Source organism: Lygodium microphyllum, chromosome 29 (genome assembly GCF_053477565.2).
Source record: "Lygodium microphyllum isolate KBCC chromosome 29, Lygodium_microphyllum_v1.1.10, whole genome shotgun sequence".
NCBI lineage: Eukaryota > Viridiplantae > Streptophyta > Polypodiopsida > Schizaeales > Lygodiaceae > Lygodium > Lygodium microphyllum.
The window spans coordinates 94877515-94904432 of record NC_141163.1 but is presented as its reverse complement, the minus strand read 5'-3'; the positions used below and the strand labels follow the sequence as shown (position 1 = coordinate 94904432).

At 40.4% G+C, this 26918-nt stretch overlaps 1 pseudogene; it reads right to left on the bottom strand.

The window, feature by feature from the left end:
* Nucleotides 1-468: 468 nt before the first annotated feature.
* Nucleotides 469-26918, bottom strand: LOC148010927 (uncharacterized; annotated as a pseudogene).

Here is a 26918-nt window from a genome sequence, read left to right as displayed (position 1 = left end):
TGACCAGCCTCTGAATTTTAGGAGCCTTACTGCGCTTCTTACCAGTGGAAGAGGTTCATGTCTAGCGGTTCCGAGCCTCTGATACTCTGAAGCTTTCCCTCGTTTTGCTTTTTCTTTTCTTTTTTTTCCCCTTGCTCCCCAGAAAAACAAAACGCCCAATAAAGCTTTTCTTTTCTCCCCACAATAGCCTCAGAAAGGTGGCCCTTTTATGGGCTCGAATATGCCTCCACTAAATATGAAACACTAGAACCCAAAAATGTCCCAACAAGTGCCTTAGAACCTTCTTAGACCCTTCAATCATCACATGGAACCGAAAAGGTGTTCAGCACTAGTGGGAAAACTGCATTAGTAGCAGATTTCAGCTTTTCTACTCTTTGTACATCTGATAATGCAGTCCCATTCATTTCTAATGAAAGTAATGCTTCCCACCATTGTTGTACCAAATGTCACAAAAGCCATCTTAAACAATCAACTTTCTTTCTGTGAGAAGATCCTTACATAAACCGAAACCTTTCCAAATTCCTTGCTGTTGACGATATTAATTACACGCTTATTGTCTGTGAAAACATTGCAGTATTTGTTATTCACAACAATAAGATTGATCATGTACAGATGACCAGGCACCATGATCTTCTTTCCAATAACTCCACTGATTGCCATGTGAAATCGATGGTAATCCTGTGTAAGCATCTGTATGTAATGCTCGTAAAATTTCTCAAAAAAAACTTTTCTTGGTTTCCCATCCATGTTCTTAACATCTTCCTTTTCAATAAGGGAACCACAATGTTGAAATGTGATCTTAAATGTGTACTGATTTGAGAAAATGCCCTCCTCTTGCATCTGTTTGTATAGTTGTAATGTCTTTTCTCCTTGACCCTGCTCAACATAGACTGAAAGCAACCCTTCATGCTCGCCACTATACTCATACGCAGAAAATAAATGTAAACACAACAACTAAGTATGTACAAAGTATCAAATCACACACACAACTTTTGGGTGGTTTTCACACCTCGAATGCGCAGCAATACGACAACGGGTAGTAGTCCTTAACTGTCTGCTTATTCAGCTCCCTAAAGTCTACATATAAACGGATTTGATTATTCTTCTTCTTTCTAATCACAACCGGCGAACACCATTCCGTGTGTTGCACAGGAAAAATCAAACCCACTTTTCGAAGCTTCTGTAACTCTTCAAATAGGCCGTCCCTCAGTTCGAAAGGCATACGCCTTACTTTCTGCCGTACAGGACGACTGCCCTCTTTCAACAGAATTGTATGAACAGCAAGACTAGGAGGGATGCCTCTCAACTCATCATAACTCCAGGCAAAGATATCACGGAATTCTTGGATCAAGGCTACATAGTCCTCCCTTTCTGCTGAGCTGAGCATAGAACCTAATTTGATTGGCCGCGAATCATCAAGCGTACCAAGGTCTAGCTCGATAACATCTACATCTCTTATACGATCTTGGCCCTCTATCGGCTCATTCAAAGTGATCTGATAGATGTCTTCCGTGGTGGATCCCTCTTTGGACTCATCACTCGATGATGTCTCACTGGTAGATAAATCTTCTAATGTCTCCAATTCTGTAGAAGATAGAGGAGCTCTCTCACTCTGCGGGGACTCAGGATAAGCATCAACCACCACACGTTGGGAACCTCTACCGAATATTAGCCGACCGGTGGGTATATCCACTTGGCAGTCCGCTTGCAAGATCCAAGGTTATCCGAGTAATACTTGGTAACTTGGACGGCCTGCAAAACGAATCACCCTAAAGTCCAACAGGCATTCTATATTTGCAACAGTGACATGGACCTTAGTAATGCAGCCTTTCGGCTGTCTCAAACTATCATCTGCCATTCTCAGAATTGTGGAGGTATCTTTTTGGATCGCAAGACCCAACCTTTCCATCAGTTCAGAACTCATAATGTTAACAGATGATCCCGTGTCGACAATGGCATAATCTACTAATATCCCATCAACATAGGCTGCAACCCTTGGGCAATGCTTCTCAGCATGCTCGAACCAGTCATCACCAACTCGCGCAATACCTAAAGGTTCTAGGATATACCTGGTACATAGAATCTTTCTAAATTCCTTACGTACTCCTGGGGAAATCTTAATAAGCTGTAAAAGATTCACATCCGGCTTGACTTCGCAAAGAGAGCTCACCAAATCGAATTCATGATAGTTTGATAGAGCTCGCTTTTCCGCCAAACCATCCGCTCTTTAGGTCGCTAAACTGGCTTCAATGCCTCCTTTTTAACTTTCACCTTCTTCTTTGGTGGTTCCTTATCAGCTTTACTTTCCACGGGCTTCAAAGGTCCCCCTTCCATGGAAGGATCCAAAACTTGCATTCCTTTGTCGCCTTGTTTAGGGTTTCCATTGTCGTCGACAGGCTTATCCTTGTCGGCTTCTCTACCCTTTTGACCTCTTGTAAGAACAGCTCGCAGATTAGAGGTTTCAGCATCGTTCACGCGTACAGCCTCAATCAAACTAACCCCACTACCACTTGGTAGCTCCTCCAATGTAGTCTTTGGTCGTTGAAGTATTTGTTTAGGCCCATCTTCTCGCTGGGAATTATTTCCTTGGGCACGATGATTAACAGGCCCTGGTTGCCGACTACCTCGTTGGAGGGAACTGATCTTACTCCAACAAGTAGCTGCTAAATAGCCGGATTTTCCACAAATGTCGCACTTAACATTTGGGCAATTTCTTGGATAGTGCTACCCACCACACCATTTGCAACTAAACCTCGAAGGTGCACCCTCCTCTGGGTATCTACTTCCTATCAAATTTTGTTGTTTTTTAAGGAAGTTGACATCAATGGCTATTTGTCGATACTGCTCCATAATCATGTCGGTATAATGCTTCATCATGTCCTTAACCTCGCCAAGAACATTGGAAGAACTCGACTCATAGCCTTGGTCATTACCATGTCGTTCCATTGGCCTAACAATTCGATTAGGCACAGGTTGTTGAACCACAGGCATGGTGTTAGAATTGACCACCTGGCCTCCACCACTTGAAGCCATTTGACTACCCGTAGGCATCGACATGCTAGGGGGAGCTGGTAATAAAGGCACATTCTGTATCATGTTCCCTCTCCCATTAGGGTTAGCCATTGCTATCCCTTGACCACTACTGCCATTGGCCATTGCCATATTGTTTTTGAGAGTCCTATTGAAGAACATCATTAAATATCCTTCTTGAATGCGACAGTTGAACATCAGCTTTTGAAACTCCCTAATGTGGAGTTCCGCATCTTCCTCAACTAGCCCATTAAAAATAGGTAGCGAGTAACCTAGAGCCGGTAAATCCATCGTTCCTGCTGGAATTGCAATAGGCTGCGCCATGACGCGGATTGGATTTGCACTAGGAATAGGGGACGGTGGGGTTACACCTCCCGCAATTGACGTGGACTGGCTTATGGCAGGAAGGGGAGCACTAGAGCTTCCACCTTCTCCTAACTTGCTGCTTGTGGTCCCAAGACCACTAGATCCACTCCCTCGTAAGGGTTCAGCACCACTACGCTTAGGGGAATATCTCCTAAAAATTTCAGCATGTCGCCTAGCTCTTTGGTCTCTTTCTTGCTTTTGGATTTCTGCTAGACGATGCTTATCAATAAATAATGGATCAATCTCAGTATCCTTTGGCATAAACTGCTAGTTGGTCCCTAGAAAACCAGGATTCGAGGACCGCCACTTTTAAGCGGCTCCCGGCAATCGCACCACTGATGGACCTAAAAACGGGCCGGCACTGGCTCGTGCACTAGCCGGACCTCTATCTCACGCGCTCAACAACCTCACGGCCTCGTGGCCAGGAGCATTGATGACACATGCATTGCCTTCCTAGACATCTTGCGTTTGTATTACGTCGTTTGTAGTCCACTCTTCTCTCACCCACTACTCCTCAGAGGGAGTCCCTTACACATAGCCAAAAGGCTCAAATCACATACACATGGGGTTCCTCCTACGGCTGAATGCCGTCAACCCTCTGCGACTCTCCTACACCTTGGGGAATGGCCCCTCGATACGTCACTCAACATATAAACATTTCGCACAAAAGTCCACTCAAGGTACCATTTAATCGTATACAGGAATGTACCATTGTCCTTACTTCTCTTTTCCCTAGACCCCACGGCTAGCTTATGGCTTAGGGTGTCCTGTCTCTCACTCAACGTAGGTCAAGGTCCTAATGAAAACAATTGCTGTGCATCCAGTATTTCTGATACCTTTAAATATTTCCATGATTTATACATAGTGTGGATGCGAAGTGCTCAAACAGTTATGGAATCAATATTGTGCACATGTGGAAAACATCCTTTTAATGACTTCCAACTACTGTTCTTATGCGGCGTTGCACAGACCTAGCACCGAGGAAACCCTCGTGCTACTAGGCCCTTATTTTATAATTATTATCCGTCCTAAATGCTATGCATAGAAATCAGCAACTTTTCCATCATCTCACACAGCATTTAGACATATTTCAACTACTCTATCCTCCCATCAATCAAATGTTGCATTGTTGTATAGATTTATATGGTATTTTGCCATCATTTTATGTGTAGAAAGCGGGAAAAATACACTAGAACAAGAAGGTGGGGTTGAACTAAGGCAAATCCTCATGCTTCAGTCCCCACAAACATTCACAAACATTGCTCTTAATTTTCATTAATTTTCCGCACCCAAAATTTATTTTTCTCCTATTTTTAGTGATTTTTCTCTATTTTCCTTGTATTTTCCTTTATTTTTTGTATTATTTTATTACCAAAAATTCAAAATAGGTTATGGGCTGTGGCCCTTAGTTCCTTCTTGCAGCAAAAATGAAAATTTAGTTGGTGTTCCTATTCATTTTTCCATTTTTATGCCATGCCCAAAAATATAATTTTCCCTTGATTTTCCATATTTGACATGTTTTAGTGTATTATTTTGAGCCATAAGATGCATATTTTTCTGATTTTTTTGTTATAATCAGCAAGTACTCATGAAAAACAACAACATAAACAATTTTTAGCCCATATGAACAACATTTTATCAATCAAAAGCCATAAAATCTCAAATTTCCTTTGAAAAATTTGAATTACTGCTTATTTGCGTGTTTCGGGTTTCATGTCCATGGTTGCAAATCTGAAAATCAGCAGCACTTCATGTCCAGCACAATCACAAATCACCATTTCCAGCCCGTGGAGCAATCCGATCCATGCCGAACAAGCCTCCATTATTCTTTCTTCTTCCTTCTTCTTCCCACATGAATTCCCCCTTAGAAGAGAGAGAGGGAGGAGAGAGAAAGACTAGATTTCTATCTCAGCATTCAGGCCATCAATTGAGGCGTGAAGGACGGCGATAAGATCCACAGACAGGAGGGAATGAAGCCCCATAATCCATTAGGTAGGGTGTTTATAACATCCATGATGCCCTCTCTCCATCCATGGCGAAAAAAATAGCGCCCTCTGTTGATCACGTTTTTTCATCCCTCTTAATTCTCTCTCCACGTTTTTTGCTTCATAAGGTGCATAAATTTTTTGGGGGGGGTCCAAACTCAAAAGGCATGCTCAAATTTGGCCTCCCAAGTGTCCACCTTTTCATATCTTGACCATTTTGTGGCCATTTTCCCGTCCAGACTCCGAATTGAGCTTTGAAAAATCCTAGGCGTCCGGCTTGGCATCCCGCATTGGTTAGTAACTCTTGCCAACCCGCAGGACTATTTGAAAAATTATGAAAAATCAACAAGTGTCGCTCGGGCATCTTTAAAGCACTTTGACGCTTAAAATCATCCTAGATCGAGCTGCCGCCTTTGACATTGAATATTTTTCCCTTGATATTGATAATTTTTAGCTATTTTTAAGCATTTCCTGTCACCTAAATTCCGGTCTCATTAATATAAATCTTTTTTGAAAAATCCCTCTTAAAATGCATATCTTATGTACATTTATGGAAGATCTAAACAACGAATTGAGTAATACAATTCTCCAAGAATGAAATATTCTATGGTCCCATGTTAATCTCTTGACACAACTCTGCATACACTGGAAGGTCGATAGACATGTCACCACAAAAGAACGAGTCTGCCTCGTTCTCAAAAAATTCTTGGACTTCTGTATTTCCATCATTGTTAGCCAATGCGGACTCCAAACTTGCGGTGGCCTCCACCCCTTGTAATATCGACCCCTCTATTTGCATATTTTCTTCATCTATGCCTAGAACATCGCTTTGATCATATAATCTTGCACTTCGAGGAGTTGAAGGTATAACATAGCACCATCGAGTTTGTCGGGGGTTTGGATAGAAGATTACATGTTCACAAACATGTACAAAGCGAGTTCAAACCATTGTGACATAAACCATGTCGTATTACAATTAGTAAGCAAATGACTCTTTGCACCTGTTCACAATGGGCCGGCAACACAAAGGTGTCACGCAAATCCGTCCATTTTTTTTCGGAATCTATTTCGAGAAATCCAGATGGACCTTGTCGAACTGTTGCTCCAGCTCCTCCAAGTACCACTTTGAACCACTGCACATCGAATAGTATCATGGAGAAGCTACAGTAATCCACTGTAATAATACTTTGCAAGTTTCCAAAATACTCCAGCTCATCCACAACCGTGTTCGGATCCGTTGCTCGTCGCCGGCTCTCTTGCTCAAACCTTGCCATGACACCACAGTCCATTGTGGAGCGCATTTTGTCAATACGCTCCATGCGAAAATGTCGTCCGCATGACCACGCTGCACTATATATTTTGTACTGCACATTTGAAACACTCAAAATAGATGTAGCAAGCAAATTTAGATACGACACATTCGAAACCCCTCATCACCTTTAGACTACATCCCCTCGAGAACTCCCACTCCTCCATCGAGACCTTTGTCCCTTCGTTGGATGCTGCGGTCAAGGCTCCATGCAATCATTGTGTTGATATAAATCGCGGCATCTCCTCCATGCCTTCGGGATATCGAATCAGTCGGTGACGCGTACTGCGTCGGAATTCAGCTCGCGCTTCCTCTCGATCTTGCCTTGCAATCTGGTACTTGGCGAGTCACGTCTCCATGGAGGCATGGTGCAATATACAAAAGCGATTCACCTTCTCTTCCATTGAGGCATCCATTATTTTTTCTACCCCATTTCAAACCACCACATCTCCAGTCAGTCTATCATCGTCCTTCAGTGTCCATAGCATTTCATTGTTTGGTTCCACTGTTGGTAGCCATTGTGAGATATGCACTAACGTCTCTGACACCAACCAACCTTCCGCCATGCTACCTTCTGGACGAGCTTGTTGTCGTATGACGCCTTTCAGGGTTTTCATGAAGCACTCCAAGAAGCACATCCATTGCATATGGACAGGTCCAGCAATCTCCACTTCGTCCACAAGATGCACAAAAAGGTGAACTTGTATCGTGAGCATGCTAGTGGGTAGGTATTTCTCAAAGAGACAGACCGTCTCAACTGCTCCCACCTTGCGGATTCAATAGAGGACATCTTAATCTCTTTCTGTGAGATCCATTGCACCAAAGTCGACAACTTGTAAATGGCCCCGCGAATTTTTGGAGTAAGGTATCCTGCGATCGCGATCGATATGACAAACTGCCACAAATGAGAAAGCATTATGAATAATGGCCACTTTTCAAATTGCAAAATGTCCACGCTAATTACAATCCATTCTGTTCACAAACCTCACATATCTTATGCCAATCATGGGATTTTAGCCCAGACAATTGGTCATCTTTAGAAAATGCGGACCTGAGAGAACGCATAATACCCGTCGGAGTGCAGATAGACTTGATTACTTGCTTCACAATGCACTCTTCATTGGTAGACAAAACCCAGGGAGCGCGAGGAAGCTGCACTCCCCCTTTAGCACTTGACTGCGGCCAAAGTGCCTCCATCTTACCTACCTCCTTCAAATCCATTCGTGACCCTATAATGTCTCTCTTTCCTATGATGTGGTCCCATAACAAGCTGCCCACATTCTTGAAAATATGAATGGGATCCAACAAGTGGTTGACCTGTAAGTGGGTCCAATATGGCAACTCGTAGAAAACTGAGAACCGTCGCATTCCATTTGGATGTGATTCCGGGTTTACAATTTTTAGCTTATACCAGCTTGCAGCGTTCATACGTGCTGGAGGTCATCCAAGAAAACCTTCCCTGAGTTCATGATCCTCCGGCAAGAAAGCGGTGTGTCCTTGATATACCATCTTCTTCATGGTTCATGACCTTTGGGACTCTAACTGTGGCCCACACAATGGACATGCATGATAACCTGAGGTAACTAGACCTGTAAGGCGAGCCACGACCTAGTGAATACTTGATTGAATAAAATAAAATATAGATATTACCAGCGAGAATGGAGGTCTGCTCACCTGAGCACTCTCCCAATCCCGGAAAGTCATGCATCGTCCACATGAGAATGGCTCGAATGTTGGTTGACCGCCAACCATCGTGCCTGCTCATATCTTGCACAGTGACCCCCTCCTCCCACAAAATCTTAAGCTCATCGACTAATGGATGAAGATACACGTCCATATTTTTTACTTTGTAGCGGCCCGGGACGAGCAAGCTAAGGATGAGATGTCCTTTCTTCGTAGAAAGCCATGGAGGAATGTTGTAGTTGACAAGCACTATAGGCCACACACTGTAAGAAGTCGAGCGTAGACCGAATGGGTTCACACCATCCATGGCGAGACCGAGCCGAAGATTCCTTGGCTCTCGCGCAAAGCCTGGGAAGGTAGAGTCAATGTGGCTCCATGCACGTGAATCCGCTGATATTCGTTGAACTCCTTCCGTGGACCTATTCTGCACATGCCACATTGTCAAGCTTGCCATGCCAGACGTGCCAAACATGTGGTTTATGCAGGGGATGAGCGAAAAGTGTCTGAGAACTTTTTGAGGGATGGTTTGCCCTTGCAAGTCCTATCGATACCTGTGAGCACCACACTTTGGACATGTCTCCATAGTCTTGTATTCATCTCGAAACAGTATGCAGTCGTTGATACATGCATGGATGTTATTGTAGTCCATGCCAAGCTTCCGTAAAACATGTTGTGCATCATCACGAGACTCAGGCATGGTATTTGCAGGTGGTAATATATGATATTTCAATAACCTGAAAAAAATCATAAAACACCTTGAAAAAGCACAAATGTTTGCAATAATACTGAAAAAAAAAATCAATGAAGCCTATGTGTAAGGTACCTGAATAACTCAGTCACTCTCGTATCGCTCCAACCGTATTTTGCTTGCACACTTAAGAGTGCAAGCAATGTCTTCAACCGAGATACTCGGCACCCATCATATAATGGTATGGATGCATCCTCTCTAAGTGGGTCAGATGTCTCAACATCCATGGGAATCAATGCATAGATCATTGCCTCCATCTCAGGCTCCAAGATTGTAGGTAGGTCGAGAAGGTTGTCTGTCTCCTCTGGCATTGACGGTATAGATGGGCCTTGCGAGTGGTGGATTGGCTCCTACAATCCATCCATCGCACATCCACGAACTCTTCTAATTGGCCGCAAAGGGTGCACTCCCCCTTGGGTCGAGACATCACCCCCCCTGGATAGAAAATTTGCCAACAAGACCCAATCTTATTATGAATGGTTTTCAATTAGCTTGGGAGTACAATGCATGATTAATATTAATTTCAAATTACCGTTTGCTAAAAATCCCCAATCGCCTGATCAATGATCTCAGATTGAAACTCGCCAAATCGTCGTACGTGTTCTATAGACAATCGGCGTTTTCGTCTAATTGCCAACTTGCATTGAGAGTAAGGACATGGGACACGCTGATTAAGATACGTCTCGCGGTCTTGAACAATAAGACCTTCTTTGTTGTCCGTCTTATCTACATTACAACAAACGAGGCTTAAATGGATAGCTTTATGGAGATGTACGTCAAGTTGCAAGTTGACCATAAACCTTGCATTGTACGTCAAGTTGCAAGTTGACCATAAATCTTGCATTGTACGTCAAGTTACATAGTAGTTGAGAGATTTATGGAGATGTATGTCAAGTTGACCATAGTTTTATGGAGATGTACGTCAAGTTACATAGTAGTTGAGAGATTTTTTGATGTTATATCTCGGCCTTGTATCATGCTCAAGGATTTGTTTGTCCCGATAGATAATTATTCGTTATTGTAAAGAACTGCACTAGAGGGCTTTGAGTATAAGTAATCCATTTTGAGCATCATTGAGGATCTCTTAGTCTAATAATAAATCAATCTCAACAAAAAGCATCTTAGAAATGTGGTTTTTTTTTCCTAGGATCACGTATTAAAATTAATGCCATCTATGAAATTTATCAACTATAGTAATAAAATTTATTTCAATCAATTCTACTCATAGTCATAAGACCTGAGAGAAAATATCCTATACTCAATTTAAGGGATTCTTCTTCTATAACAATAATTTTGGGTTCATTTTGATGAAGTACCGTAATGACCATTAGCTAGGGTATCATTTTCTTTTAGTCCTTCCGTTGACTAGTTGGCATGATTTCTAATTTGTTATGCCTATAAAGTTAATACAAAAACAATGAATTATGCATATCACAATTATATCCCCTACTTGGACATTATGAAGGACATGACCAATTTTAAGCCATCTTAGAGAGTCACCAATGTACGTGGCCCATGGCAAAGCACATTGCATACCATTATCGATAAGTCTATTATCTTAAATTTCCTTCCCCTCCCTCTCCCTCTTTTTCTCTCCCTCTCTCTCTCTCTCCCTCTCTTTCTCTCTTTCTCTCTCATTTCCTCTCCTAAATAAGCAAAAAAGAAAGTGATTCAAACATTAAATAAGCAAGAGGGAGAGTGAGAGAGAGAATGCACTCTCCCTCCCTCTCCCTCTCCCTCTCTTTCTCTTTCTCTCCCTCTCTCATTTCCTTCCCCTCCCTCTCCATCTCCCTCTCTTTCTCTCCCTCTCTATCTCTCTTTCTCTCTCATTTCCTAAACAAGCATAAAAATAAAGTGATTTAAACATTAAACAAGCAAAAGGGAGAGGGAGAGAGAGACAATGCACTCTCCCTCTCTTTCCCTTTCTCTCCCTCTCTCATTTCCTTCCCCTCCCTCTCCCTCTCCCTTTCCCTCTCTTTCTCTCTCTCTCTTTCTCTCTCATTTCCTCTCCTAAACAAGCAAAAAATAAAGTGATTTAAACATTAAACAAGCAAAAGGGAGAGGGAGAGAGAGAATGCACTCTCCCTCCCTCTCCCTCTCTTTCTCTTTCTCTCCCTCTCTCATTTCCTCCCCCTCCCTCTCCCTCTCCCTCTCCCTCTCTTTCTCTTTCTCTTTCTATTTCTCTCTCTCCCTCTCCCTCTCTTTCTCTCTTACTCTCTCATTTCCTCTCCTAAACAAGCAAAAAAGAAAGTGATTTAAACATTAAACAAGCAAAAGGGAGAGGGAGAGAGAGAATGCACTCTCCCTCTCCCTCTCTTTCTCTTTCTCTCCCTCTCTCTCCCTCTCCCTCTATTTCTCTTTCATTTCCTATCCTAAACAAGCAAAAGAGAGTGATTTAAACCTTGAACAAGCAAAAGAAAGAGAGAGGGAGACTCACTCATGAGATATGGCGAGCGTGGGGCGGCTCCTCTTTGCGATGAAGGCTCCTCCTTTCCTTCGCGAACAATGGCGGCGGCAAGTCTTCTTCCTCTCCTTCTCTCATGACGGTCGCTCTCTCCCTCGCTCTCGCTCTCAAAACTCACAATGGAGCAAACGCGAAATGAAAACCGCGCTCGGTTTTAGTCGCGTTTTTTCCCTGCGGCCGTCGCTATTTGCGTCGCTAAATGCGATGCAAATAGCAACACTAGTAGCGATGCAAATAGCGACGCCGCTATCCGCCGTCGCTAATCGGCGTCGCTACTAGCTCAAATCCTTGTAGTGCCCTCTCAACCATGACCTATGGAAAGACGATGAAGACTTGAGGATGACCTCTATAATACCTCAAGGAAAAGGAATGAGTAAAGTGCTAATAAAAGAAGAACTTTGTAAGTTAAATAGTTTTTGTGTGCTCAATAGTGATGTATTGAGCAAATGGGTGACACTATATAATGAAGCAAGGGCAAGAAGAAAAAGAGAAAGACAAGCATTTTGCACCAGATATGGATGTAATGTCTCATTTCTAGATCATCTAAATGCGCTCCCACATCATATTGATATAGATTGGTTACATGAGGAAATGGAGAGAATGGAAAAAGAGGAGAAAATTAATATATCTCAAGAAGAGTGGGAATACACACGAGATTGCTTATCAAAGGTGAGACATACTATCAATTAATTTGTTTCTAGTTATATTTTATATAATAAATTGACATGTTTGATCTTAATCTTTTACTATGAGTGCACATTATTCAATGCTATTTGGTGTGAGGGTAAACATCTTCGAACTCAACGTATAGATGAAAAGAGAAATACCCAAGATTGTGGTGTCCTTGCTCACTTCGAGGATGCCAATTGTACCATGGAAGGTTATTGTGCCTTGATCCAAGATATTCTAAAGCTTGACTTCAGAGGATTCTTTATATATATTGTACTGGATGTGAAGTGGTTTAAAGAAGTTGTAACAAATGGTGAGCATTGCACAATCAGACGTCATCCAAGTGGTTTTGTAATCATTGACTCTACAAAATTTCACCAAAACAAGAATGACACATTAGTACTACCTCAACAATGCGAGCAGGTATATATGTAAAAGCTAAATTTTTTATATGTACACATGTGATACATATACACAATATAATAAGTATTTTAGTTTCTTGCTTTTGTTTTTCAAATACAAGTTGTGTATCATCCAATGGTAAACAATAACTGATGGTGGTATATCATCCCTATATCTAATAACACCATGTTGGGGAATATGGAAATTTTCCATAAGTTTGGGACGCGCGGTCAAATCTTTGGATTTGTCATAACTTGAACACTATAACTCCAAATCAAGTGCTCTATAGCTCAATAGATTCCATTTTTCAAGCGCTTTCCAATGATATGTCACATCATATGTTTTTGAGAAACTTGTAGGCATCTTATCCGTGTGCCACCTTTTTAGTATTCAAAAAATGGGAGTTGGGAGATTCCTAAACTCACTAATATTGTGTTTAATCGTTCAAAACCAATATATGGTAATATTACCGACATAGAGATAGCAGATGACAATCCAAAAATTAATGATGATGTACATGATGACACCATAATGGATGATATGTGTGATATAGTACAAGATGAACCTCGCGAGGATGTTCAAGGAAACGCAAAAGAGGACAATAATGTGGTTGATGATGATGAAGTTATTAAGCAATATAACAACACATCTGATAGTGGGATAGACTTATTTGTTTCGTTATCTCTTGGTAACATAGACCTAGAAGTAGATAGTTTAGCAAGGGCTGATCTCATTGAAGATGAGATGGATCATTCACTGTAACATACTTTATTTCCTTAATGATTCAATGTGTATTCTTAATTCTATGGAAAATATCATGCGCACATGTGCATACTCAAGAATCAATAGTCAAGTTTAAAGCTAAATCGAATTTTCCATAATAAGAAAGAAGTATTTTTTATCATCTTTAAGTAGAAAATTTACAAGATACATGTAATGCTTGCTACTAATTGTATAATAAGGTTTGTGTCACTTGCTGTTAATTACTTATATCAGGCTTGTCAACAGGAGGAACTACCATTCATTAGAGAGCCATGCAAAAATAATTATTAACTCAAGTTTTTTTATTATATTAAGTCCAATTTCAGGTGGTTAAATAATTACGCGTCTGAAAATGCGTTTATATTCGCATCTATTTGCACGGATATACAGACGCAAAATTTCCATCTATTTACATGCTCTTTTACATACACATATAGACGCAATGATAGACATGCCGGACTTTGCGCATCTAACATGTGCATCTATGCCTCGTTTCTGTTGTGGTGAGAGAGTTGTCCCAACAAGTTTTTCGACACAACGTCTTAGATAATTGGAAGAATATAGCAGAGGGGAGCAAGCACTACATAGTAGCATCCTTGCATGAGGAGTCTCTGGTTCCAATCTCACTAGATAGATTTTCTAAGGGCTGGATGATGGATTACATGCGTGTATATATGTCACACAGACGATCCAACGCACACAAGGCAATCAAGAGTGCGGATGTAAAGTGCGAGTGGTTAGACACGGACGACTGGCGCCGACTGAGGGAGGAGGCTACAGATTCTCCAGGACGTTGGAGTCAGCAGCGTGAGGCGGTGAGGGCACGACTCGAGGCCGGAGTGGTCCATGATCTTGGGAGTGGCGGCCACAGGACATATTTGGAGGAATTTGTAAGTTTTTTTTTTTTTTTGCTTGTTTATTTTTTTGCAATATCCTTTGCACTAACAATCATGTTTCTAACAATTAGCATTTTGTTTTCTTTGCAGCACTCCATTACAAATCATGATCCCGATCGGCCTTGAGACTCGATATGCAGAGAGACACGGTCTCACTTCATTGATCGACCGATTTTTATAGACGCGGCGGCCCTATAAGTCACTCATCTTTCTTGTTCGTAGTTACCATGTTTAATTAGAATGTATTATTGTATGGTGGACTGATGTGTTGTTGTTTCTTTTTTTGCAGAGTCTGTTCGATGCTACTTTGCGACAGGGTGAGCTTTCGAATGGCGAGGATATGTAGCTCGCCCTTGGATCCCTAGAGCTCACACACCTTTATTTTTTGGTCGCCTGATCTGTGTAGACATTTTCTATGTATTAGCGATATCTTGTCATGATTGTACCAATCGCTTATTATGCGATTGTGTATTTATTTCATGTATTAGTGTTATGATTTCAGTATACTTTGTTTTTGTTTGCACGAGCATTATACATAGTGGAGAAACTCATTTGTATGGCTCAAATAAAGCAAACAGTGCTATATTGCCCTACCACAAAAAAAATTTCCATATTACCATCGCTATTAGAGTCGCAAATTTACTGCTTGCGTCGTTATTTTCGTCACAAATCGTCACTATCAACGTCGATAAATGCGACACTGATATCGACACCAATACCGATGCTGATAGCAACGCTGATACCGACTGTTCTATGGTGTCGCCAATAACGACGCTTTTTGCGACAACGGGGGAAAATTTTGTTATTTACATTTTCGTCACTTTTAACGTCGATATAAGGCCTATATCTTGTAGTGAATGGTCATCCCAAGCTTCACTTCAGTCTTCAACTGCTACTTTTTTATTTGAGCTAGCTACTTTGGGCTTATATTCTTCTCTTTCCAAGGTTGGATAATTTTTTCCAAGCTACAAGACCATCAAAACATATATATAAATATATAAAGGCTAACAAAAGATATATATAAACTCATTAAATACCACTAAAGATCAGCATAATTTAAAAAAACCACTTAGCTCTAAGAAAATCCGTTCCAACTCATAAAAAAACATTCAAAATATATCCCCCTACACTCAAAATCAATCTTCCACAATCTCAACCTCTCATTAGAATAAAAAATAGACCCAAACAAACATATACATAACATATTAAAACCAATCGTGCCATCAACAAAATATATAAGTTCATTGCAACTCAACCAAAAACCAATATAAGCTAGTCAAACATAGTAGTGGTATACTTGGATACATAGATTCAAATTATATAAGACATGTTGATAATAAAAATTTAACCATAAGATATGTTTTTACTTTGTATGTTGGTGTAATCTCATGGATGTCTCATTTGTAGCAATATGTGGTATTATCTACCATTGAAGCTGAGTATATTGGAATCACAAAGGCATGCATAGAAAACATATGGCTTACTCTTTTAGTGGGAGACTTGATTTGGATGAAGACATGCCATTGTTGCATAGCAATAGTCAAAGTGCCATGAAATGTCATGTGAAAATCAAGCACATAGAAGTGAGATATCACTTTATTCATCAGGTGCTTAAGCATGATTGAGTTAGGCTTATCAATGTTCATACTAATGATAGCCCTTCAAGAGTTGATGGGTGAGCACAACTTACGAGTGATATACCTCACACATTCTCTCATTCTTTTGTTTCCCTTAAAGACACATTGGCCTTTAAGTGGAAGGTTGTTGGGGTAAGGCTAATGTGGCCAGCCACCTTTCTTACTCACTAACCCTAACTATATATGTACACATTCATTCTTTATTCTTTGAGTAATAATACAATAAGGTGCTACTCACAAACCCATCCAACCCATAGAACCAGTCATCACACAACAAATCGAAGTTAAAGTCATACCCCGTAACAACGATGGTTGGCCCATAAAGGACAATCAAGTTTGTGAATGAAAAAAATAGTTATTTCTAAATCTTTAAATTCTAACTCAAATAAATTTATAAATTATTTCATTAGCTAATATAGTTACGTATATGCACTTCATTGGAATTAAAGAAAGAAGCTCGAGACATTAAAAAAACATTTAGGATGACTCATGAATCTTCTGCTTCATAAATTGTGTATGGTTAGAATTACTTAAATTTACCATTAGAAAATACAAAAACATACTAGCATCATGATTTTATTTTAAGAAAATAAATACGATTAATGAAGGGATAGACTCTATGCATCCCATATTAAGAAGTGTTTTATAAACAATGTTTCTATGGTTATCTCTAAATTTGGATTTTAAAATGATGAGATACATATCTTATGGTTCTGTACTTGTAACAGCCAGACATGTCACTACAACAAAAAGGGTTCATAGATGCGCTTGTAGACACAATATTTGAATTGTGAAAAAAAATGTCGGGCGCGTTTATTAACGTGTCTACAAAATCGCGTCTAAAAGCGTGCTTATGATCAGAGTTACATGCACACTTAGACACGCCTATAGATGCGCGTATAAACGCACTACGTAAATATATAATCATATTTATAAAAAAGTGGACATATTCATATTGTGTGTCTATACATGCGTGTATCTATGCGTCTACAACTGCGTTTACTCTGAAAGTTTTTTACGAGAATAGATGCGCATTTATCCTGCAATTTAGACGGGCTGATAGACGCGCAAAACAGAGGTATGAAAAAAAAACCAGAGAGCATGTGTGCAAGCCACATGCTCTCTAGTTTTTTTCCCCCCATCAACATCAAATTGTATGCTTAGGGAAAACAGAGAAAGATTATTTCGAAGATTGGATACTGAAAACAAAACAATGTATGTAGTACACGAAATTTCATATATATAGATGAAACGTTTTTACATTATGAGTTCTAGTGCTTGTGACGTCATGGTCGGAAGCAGTAGCTGAAAGTAATACATATCAAAAATGAAAATTACAAGCCAAGGGGAGGCATGCATACATGGGGCTCCTCTATATCTCCTCAGAAGAGGCATCATCATCGCTACCACCACCGCTGCCTGTGTTGATGCCGTTGCCGCCACCGCTACTGCTAGTCCCCCCTTCGCTATCCTCAACTGCATCAGGGTTCGCCTACACAAAGGATTAAGGTATATAAATACCATTACAAACAATAAATTAGAGTTATCTATACTTTTCATGTAAAAAATAAAACATACCTCTTCTGATGGTGGAATCCTCATGGGGCGATTATATTGCTCCTCCGTGATGAGTGCCTCGTAGAAATGCTGCCAAGTGGACACTCGGTTATGACCTCGATGATAGCCTACCTCTCTAGGAGTAGGCATCCTACCAACAATATGATACTACAAAACAATTTGAACATACAATGTATTAAAACACACTACATAATGAAGTGAAACAAATTACAAAATTTAATTTAAAAAAAGAAATCAAATAATACTTACAAACTCAGCCTCCCATGACTCCCTGCCACCCAATCCATAATGCGACGATCCCATGGTTGCCATCTGGATACGTCGCGCCTCTACATGCTGGCGACTTGTCATTTTCTCCGTTGCTCTCTTCTTGGCCTCTTTCCACTCCTTGCCATGGCAATTGGGTGGTTGGCCATATCCAGGGTGCCCCTGCTCTTGTCTCCGCAATGACTCCTTGGCACGCGTCATAAGGTTAGACCTCTTGTTATCAAGCGCGTCTCTCACCTTTGACCATCCCCAATCATCTGAGAATCGTGAATTCTCGGGATTAGGGTACCTTTTATGTATTGCCTACAGCACCTCTTGCCACAAACCATTTTTTTGGTGCTTGAAGGGAATCATGCAATCTTTGTATGTGGCATGCATGACACTCCTCAAGTAGGCTATCACTTCCCTCTCCTCAAAGTCATGCAAGATACCACCAACATCAGTGATAGAGTAGTACATTTGTGGACACTCACCTCTCTCATTTTCTGGTGAGGGTGATCGAGAGCCACCACCTAGGCAACCCCCACAAAGCCCTCGACCTCCTCGTCCTCCCGCGCCAGTCTCCCTCCTCCCTTGGCATGCACTACCCTCTACCTCACTCGATACACGTGCTTCTGCAGATGCACGTCCTTCGGCCGATCCATGTACCTCAGCTGATCCCTGTGTAGGCAAAGATGTGATAGGTATCCCAGACATCATATTGAAAACCTCATTTGCAGTGGGAGGGCAACCAAGATAATTGGTCATCTCCCCCATTAATTGCTCCTTGTTGAATGGGATGCTGGAGGATCCAGGATTCCACATCTACACAAGAAAAATCATATTACCCTGTGCAGATAAAACATATTACATACATTGTCTATACCTGCGTCTCTGTGCGCGTCTATACCTATGTCTCTGTGAGCATCTGTTAGTGCGTCTCTGTGGGCATCTGTCAGTGCGTCTATTTTCGCGTCTATAGCCACGTCTACAGTATCATCTGGATGCGCTGACAGACGCGCACGATCGCACCATTTCCTCTCAAACTTGCTTAAAAAATAAAGCTAAAAAACCTCCATAGATTATAAGATCCAGCATGTGAAGAGAGAGACAAACAAACAGAGAAACCAAACAAGATTGAGAGAGAGAAGAAGAACTCACTTTCTTTGCTTGTTCCAGCGGGTGGCGGTGGCTAGGTTGCAAGCTCCTTGTCCTCCTTCTTCCTTCCCTTGGTAAGTTGCTTCAATCTTGTTCTCTTCCTTGCTGTTTGGCTCTTGTTCTTTACTCTTTGGCTCTTCTTTCCTCCTGTCCTCTTTTTACTCTTATTTCCTTGCCTCATTGTCTTCATGAAGTGATAGATAGACACGAGTAGTAGTGATGTCGAGCTCGAACTGCAGAAAACGCGCAAAAAACGCAGGAGAGCACAGGTTTGAAAAGAAAGCCACAACTTTTTTAAAATTTTTCTATACTTGCGTGGCGCATCTGTTAGCGTGTGTAGTAGGGTGTGTATATGCGCAGATAATTCTTGTTACACGCGCTTACAGACGCGCAACAACAATTTAAGAAATCAATGCATGCATTTAGGGAATCAATTGACCTATGTGGTGACATATATAATAAAGCTTGAGGATAAGAGATAACACATTGGCAAGTCAATTGGTACATATATATGTGGTGACTTACTAGACCATCCCACTTACAATTGCATATTATCCCACTTACGTATCAATAGGTGGATAAAGCACGAATGGTTTTTAGCTAGAGAAAGATAATGCAATGAAGGTGTACATGAAAGAGATAGAAAGGCATATTATCCATCAATCAATCAAAGATATGTGAGCTATAAGTACACCTTGACATGATTGGAATAGCTTGCATATGCACAAGCCAACTGATTTACATCAATCTACTCATGCTATGAATTGGCATGCATGGCTAGGTTAAGTGCACAACATTAAGTGAGACATGTGAGTGTATTGATCAGTTATATATATATATATATATATATATATATATATATTGCAAATGCACAAGTCAATCTTTGATTTATATATACATCCAATCATCATGCCCTATCCAATCACATTTGTATAGGGCATGATTGGATGTATATAGGGCATGAAATCACATATATGTAATTATCTTTGAATGATTGGATGTATATTTGTAATACTCAGAAAGAAGTAAAGTTGGTAATGTATATCATGTCCTATGCATGTATATGCCCTATACATGTATATCATGTCGTATATACATGTATATCATATCCATATGATCCTATACATGTATATCATATCCTAGTGTATGATCCAAGTGTAATTATGTTGTATATACATCCAATCATGCCCTATTCAAAAAAATACTAGTTGTTAAGATGTTTCGTCATATTCAGGTAACCTCTTGCTTGCATGATATGTTTTTAACTACTCAAAATCTTCGGAATTTTAAAGAAAAGATAGGATTCTTTGCCACCCAAGCCTACCATGCTTACTCTATTGTTGCTTGAGAGATTGTTGCAGGGGCTTCCCCCAATTATGAGGTCAATCTTTCCCACTACATCCACAATCTGAGCCAACTTATCATCAGTAAGATCTCTAACATCATCCTCCATTTGAAATCGGCCTGTTTGGAAGGTTTTGTTCCACTAGCTGGTTCTTATGTTTTTACATTTATCATTGATCTCCACAATAACAATAGCCTTCAAAATTATACCCAATTTGTGCAATGCCACTTATTTCCCACCAAGGCTCGAGAATAAGGACAGAACTGTTAAACCTTGCAGATATAATTCTTTCACTGGTGAAAGACTGTACGCAATAGTATTGACCTGAAATGAGTTGCCCAATGCATCATACCAATCTGAAAGGGTAGAGCAGCCTCAAGTGTGGTCACGATCATATCCAAGCACCAGCTCAATATCATGGGGTTCAAGTGGGGTAGCTTGGCCTGGGCTGACCCAAACCAAGTTCCATATTTTGCATGCCAGGACAATCTCATGTTGAAGATAAGAAGGTATATTTCTTTCTTTGTGGGAAGAAAATATTTTTCTGATCAATCCACATATAGTGCTAGGGGCACCCTGTGTGTTTATGCAATTCAGCTTCTCTCAGATCCCATGAGGGCCAATACTTCTTTGTTTTCGAAAGCACCTCAAATATTGTCATGGGAGCAAGGGGAAGGATCAACCTTCTTCCATCTATTGGAAGGTTATAAACACAACCACCTCAGCCTAAAGCATGCTGAAAAATATCTAGAGTCTGTGAACTCTGGATCTATGCCATTAAAATGTCATTTGATGGTCTCCCACTTTGAATTGGGAACGTTCTCAACATTTTCAAAATAGAAGAGGGGAGGGCCTTCCATCAAACTATTCAATGGTTTTGGCTTGCCTTTAAAAAAGCCAGGAATTCCAAACCCCATGCCCTTTTTGAACTTGAAGGGTGGGATAGAACCTAGATGTGGACGTGATATTTTTCCATTCATAAATTGAGTCTCGAGCCATAAAACACTCGAGTCTTCACTGGCACTTTTATCCAAGTCTAGAGTAGGAGTAATGCTGATCTTTGTTTTAAGGCCCAAGTAAGTGTACCATAGCTTAAGGGCTCTTTCATCTACCCAGTATATTTTGCTATAGACACCTCGTGAGGGTCCAGCATGTCTAGTTATTTGAACACCTCGTGAGGGTCCAGCATGTCTAGTTATTTGAACACCTCGTGAGGGTCCAGCATGTCTAGTTTGATCTTTTATCTTTTACACGACTAGTGCACATTATTCAATGCACTTTGGTGTGAGGGTAAACATCTTCGAACTCAACGTATAGATGAAAAGAGAAATACCCAAGATTGTGGTGTCCTTGCTCACTTCGAGGATGCCAATGGTACTTCGAGTAATTATTAACTCTATTTTTTTAATTCAATGATTCAATGTGTATTCTTAATTCTATGGTTTTTATCATGCGCACACGTGCATTCTCAAGAATCAATTTCAGGTGGTTAAATAATTATTAAATTTGGTTTTTTAATTATGTGAATTACAATTTTAGGTGGTTAAATAATTGTGCGTCTACTGGCACGTCTATATTAGCGTCTATTTGCGCGGATATATAGATGCACAATTCGTGTCTATTTACACGCACTTATAGGCGCTATGATAGACGCGCCCGACTTTGCATGTCTAACATGCGCATCTATGCCTCGTTTGTGTTATAGTGTGTTAAGGAATATGGTGGTTCATAACATTCCAATCCCAAGTCCAACTCTCCTTAACACTTTGCGAATTGTGAAAAAACTCATATGCAGCAAGTGTTGGTCCGATGCTCTTGAGAGAGATAAGTTTTTTTTTTTTGTTAATCACACAAGAACCTAAGATATCAAAGGGCTAAGTGATAAGTACCATTATTATGTAAGATGGCTCTTCAAGATCAAGGAAGCTTAGAGGGTCTCTAAGCCAATAAATTCCATGTTGACCACAAATGGAGTATAATCACATATAGCCCAATCCTATGGAATTAGAAGGTCTTATTGGACGGTATCTTTCTTCAAAAAGATGGCTTTGTATCACTCTGTCGAGTAAAGATTTTGATTTTGATTATTAATATTATGGAATAAAGCATTTTATTTTTGACTAGTTTATTATCTACTACAAATTGAGTTTATTTAACAGAAAAATAAAAGGAGACTGCTTTTATGTGTCCAAAAAGCATTGTAGTGTGCTCTACTAATTATAAAAATAAGGGAAACCAATCAAGGAAAGCAGGAGGCTTCAATCTTGACAATCAAATGTCTATGGCTAGGTGGATATTATAAGTTGAGTAACCTTCCAGCATTAGTTAGAGCTAATTAAATCATGACCCCTCAAATGTCAGTAGGACTAGTTCTAGGTCTCTCACCATTTTAGAGAGACAAAGCTGAGATTTTATCTTATGGGTAGGGTGATCAAGTTACACTCTCCCTCGTGTCTGATCACTCTCTTTGAGCCAAGTGCAGTGTTAACCCTAGTCTCACCTCTAATTGATCACAAAGTGATATTTCTTAGGTGGGTGCTAGATTGCTAGGGGTAACATATCCACACTTCCCTTGTAACATAATATTAGAGAATTTAGGAATCTTCCAAGTTTCACTCTCAAATTAGAAATAAAGATTTGACCATATTGTGGCTAAAATTTAATCCATTTTCTGAAGATGGAACTTGGTACTATCATCTATATAGTATCTAAAAACAGTTTCACCTTCAAGAAAGTAGGTAACAATTTGACCATGTGACTAAATATTGACCATCCTATAAATTCCCAAAGTATATGAAAATTTCCAAACTCCCTAATATAGTGTTCTATGTAGTAAAATTGGGATTTCTATGTTCAACTAAGTTCTATATTTCATACAAGGAGATTCAGTTACATTGTGCATGGACACAAATTTTAGTGAATTACCTTAGCACTCCTCCAAACACCTGATGGAGGAGGTACCTCACACATGTGGTGAGTGTTGTTGTAGTGAAATTCAACCTACACCATCCAAATCAAATGGGAATCCATCAATCAGGCCATTGTATGCATTAAGAATCCCCTCATTCCAATCATTTGGGTCAAATGGAAATAAATCCAGAGCACCATAATGCTTCTCATAATATCCTTCCATAGGCTAGTATATATGTATTCATTTGCTACACTTGTAACATCTTGATGTAGATTCCCTAATCCATTGGCTAGTATATGTATTCAAGACGAAATAATGATAGTACACTTCAATTTTGCATGGAAAGAATAAATTGCATATCGCATTATTAGGCATCTTTCCTTCGAAATGATTCATTAAAAGAAGGTTGCTAATCATCCGTAAGAATTTGCAAGGCATGAAAATGGTTCTTAAGCTGCGTGAAGTAAATTAAACCCTAGTCAATTGGCTTAAAACTCAATCAACTATGTAAATAGTTACGAAAGGTTGTGTAATGCTCATTCAGCGTACGAATATCTCATTTAGAAAAGAAGTTAGAAAAAAGTTGCATGGTTCACATAAAACCCTTTAGCTTAGCAACATGAATCTTGATTGCATGTTAAAAAAAGGAGCAATAGGAATTATGCCATAACCTAACATACGCTTTGATCTTATGCAAGAAAAGTAGGGTTTGTAAATCTACTCAAACCTAGACAATGAATCATGTGGTTATGAAAATGGTATCGTAAAAATTTTCAAGAATAGACAAGTAAATTGGTTTAACCTAAACACCAAAAACCGCGAGGGACTTGTTAGGAATGGTTAAATCGATGCAACATATCCCAAGTGCTAACTAGGATTTAGCACGTTGAGGACCTGACCTAATCGCTCTTATTGCCAAAGCTGAAACTCTTATATCCTAAATACTTGCCCTCATTCACGGAATGTATGGACAATAGGACACACTTGCGAGAAACGATCAAGGGTTTTTACCCTAAGGATCGCTTGCTAAAAGAATGAAACTCGATTTGGATTCGGACCTTTAGGACCGACAATATCGACCTAGTGCAATCAGGAACGGATTGTTATGAAGATACCCTAACCCTGTTTCCTATCTAATCATGATTTCGTGATTAGACAGCGCCATTCGATGGGTAAAATAGTCCCATGATTTTGATGTGACACGCGCAATAGGTTGCAGAGTCGCATGATATTGTGATTTGATCAAAAGGAGATGGGCAATTCCTCGGAATGAGATTGGCAGATTCTTACGCAAGTTATCTTGCAAGAGGAGAAATATTCATCGTGATATAGTACCTTTCTTGGGTAAAGTAACCAAGATACGAGGATTAGATATTTGCTTGGAATCAAAAGACCAATTAGTAAATTGGAATAACATATTTACTACTAATAGAACTTAAGGTATTGATTAAGTTGGGTTATTAGGGTACGGCCCTAACCCAAGGATATAGGGTTAACAAACAAACCCTTGGGGATCTTGCCAAGTCGCAATTGATCTTGGATCGAGTGCTGGATGCATTCGGAGAGAAAGATTCACTCCTTAGAAATTGGCCAAATAAACGACCACTGGAATTGATTGTGGTTGTAACAGTTTAGAAAGCATTGTTTGCATTGTTTGCTCAAGGAACTAAAGGATGAAAAGATATCTAATGCTTCAGGTTGAAGGCCTGAAGGGAGAGGCAGCTTCAGTTACCCTCGACTGCCTGCCTGACCCTAACCAAGGGGGTGTTGACCGCGCCGGGAATGTGGACCGAACCCACCGCAAGAGGTCTCTCCGTTGAGCTCTACTTGGAGCAGGAGGATGCTTGGGTGCCAAGGGGGGCTCTGGCCGTAAATCCCTCGCCTTTCGGGTCCTGCACAAGAGACTAACATGACTAAGGATTGGATCTCGAGGCCCACATACTAGTTTACGGGCGAAAGCTTGGAATAGTAATCCTTGTGGATTACTGGATAGCCTTCGGGCGGATTATGGACAAGCCTACGGTCGGAACTCCTTGTATTTCAAAGATAAAATGATGAAATGATAATAAAGGATTTGTTTGATATTTTTTTTCTATGTCACATGATAAGATTACATGAAGGAACCAGTGCTTAATAGGATTAATTAAAGAAGCTGATTGTTATATGTCAAATTAATATGTTAGATAATTACATAACTAAAACAAATCGAGGAAAGTGTGGAGGATGGACCATGGGTCCGTCCTACGGTTGGGTGGTCCCGATTAGCTGGGAACTTTTCTCAAAAATCTCAAAGAACAGCAGGATGATCATCAAAACGAATAACGAGAGCGATGACCTAGCATTACGTCTTAACCAATTTACGTTGTTTTAGGGTAAGGGAATGGGACTATGCCTTATGGCAGAGAGGTTGAGCTTTGCATCCCCTCGTTTCCCATTCTCCTTGAACCAAGTGCAGCGTAAATCCGCTTCGGATTTGGCGTTTTTGCGTAAAGTAGTACGCTTGGGTCCGACGCTAGTTGCTGTTAGATAATGACCAATCAAAATAACCCTAATTCCGGTTGATCCTAAGTGGGAACGGCCAGGATACTTCCGCTACATGGCAGACACGGGAAGACCTAGATCGCAAATCCCATAACATTCCATGGGAGTGCCGGACGGAGCTTTCTAGACATCCTTTCCGATGGACTACTAAGACATAAATAACCTCTTTATATTACACCCTTTTGTATGTAAAAAGTGTATAAAATGGTATTTTAAAAATCCCTTATTTTGAACCCACGTGATGCACACATATATTCATGAGTAACTTACCCGAGTAGATATGCCTGTCAAGGTTCTCACTGCTCTTTGCTATAAAATTTTCAATGTGCTAGCAACTCCCCAAGTATGTGTATAGCCACTACTTGGGTATCCATGGTCTTTACGTAAAGGTTCAATATTCCATAATGTGGCAAATATATGAGGTAATATGCAATTGACCCCTCATATATTTTCCATAATGGGTCTGCTTTGCTCTCTACTTCTTCCTCTTCTTGTTGGCGATCGCTGGGGGACCACCATACAATTGATCCAAATCCCTCCCCCTTTCTCTGTTCAATCATATGTGCCATTTGTTGTTCGTAGGGCATTTGTCACTACAGATTTCCACCTAAAAGATATAGTCGGATGCAATCTTGTGCCAACATCGAAAGCTCTAGATGTTATGCTTTTCAAGCAGTCAAGATTTTTTCTTCAAGAGCTGCTTTTTCCCTAGCCATTGGGCCATCTCAGGCTTTCTTTTTTCCTGTTTCCTCTCCAGTTTCCTGAAGTAATTTCTCTTTCTCCTCCTTAGTAGTGCGTGCTTTGGCTGTATGCTCTGCCTAAAGCCGCTGCATCTCTGCTTCCTGCTACTACCGTTCAAACCAAGTATCTGCATCTGCCCAAATTGGCTGAGATGCCCATCCTTGCTCACCACCCTTTCTTCTTATGGGTTGGGCATAGTTTACTGTCAAAAGCTCTCCCATAGAGTTCATCGTTGTGCATATTGTCCATGGCTGCAGCAGCATCTTCTTTCTCCAAGTATGTAGCATATCCAAAGCCTCTATACTTTTGTGTAGATTGATCCAAGGGGATTGTAAGGTCCTTGATGTCACCAAAAGGAATGAATGCAGCATGCAAAATAGATTTTGTGACATTTTCTTCTAAGCCACCAATATGGATAGTTGTTTTGGGGTTTGTTCCCATATTGAC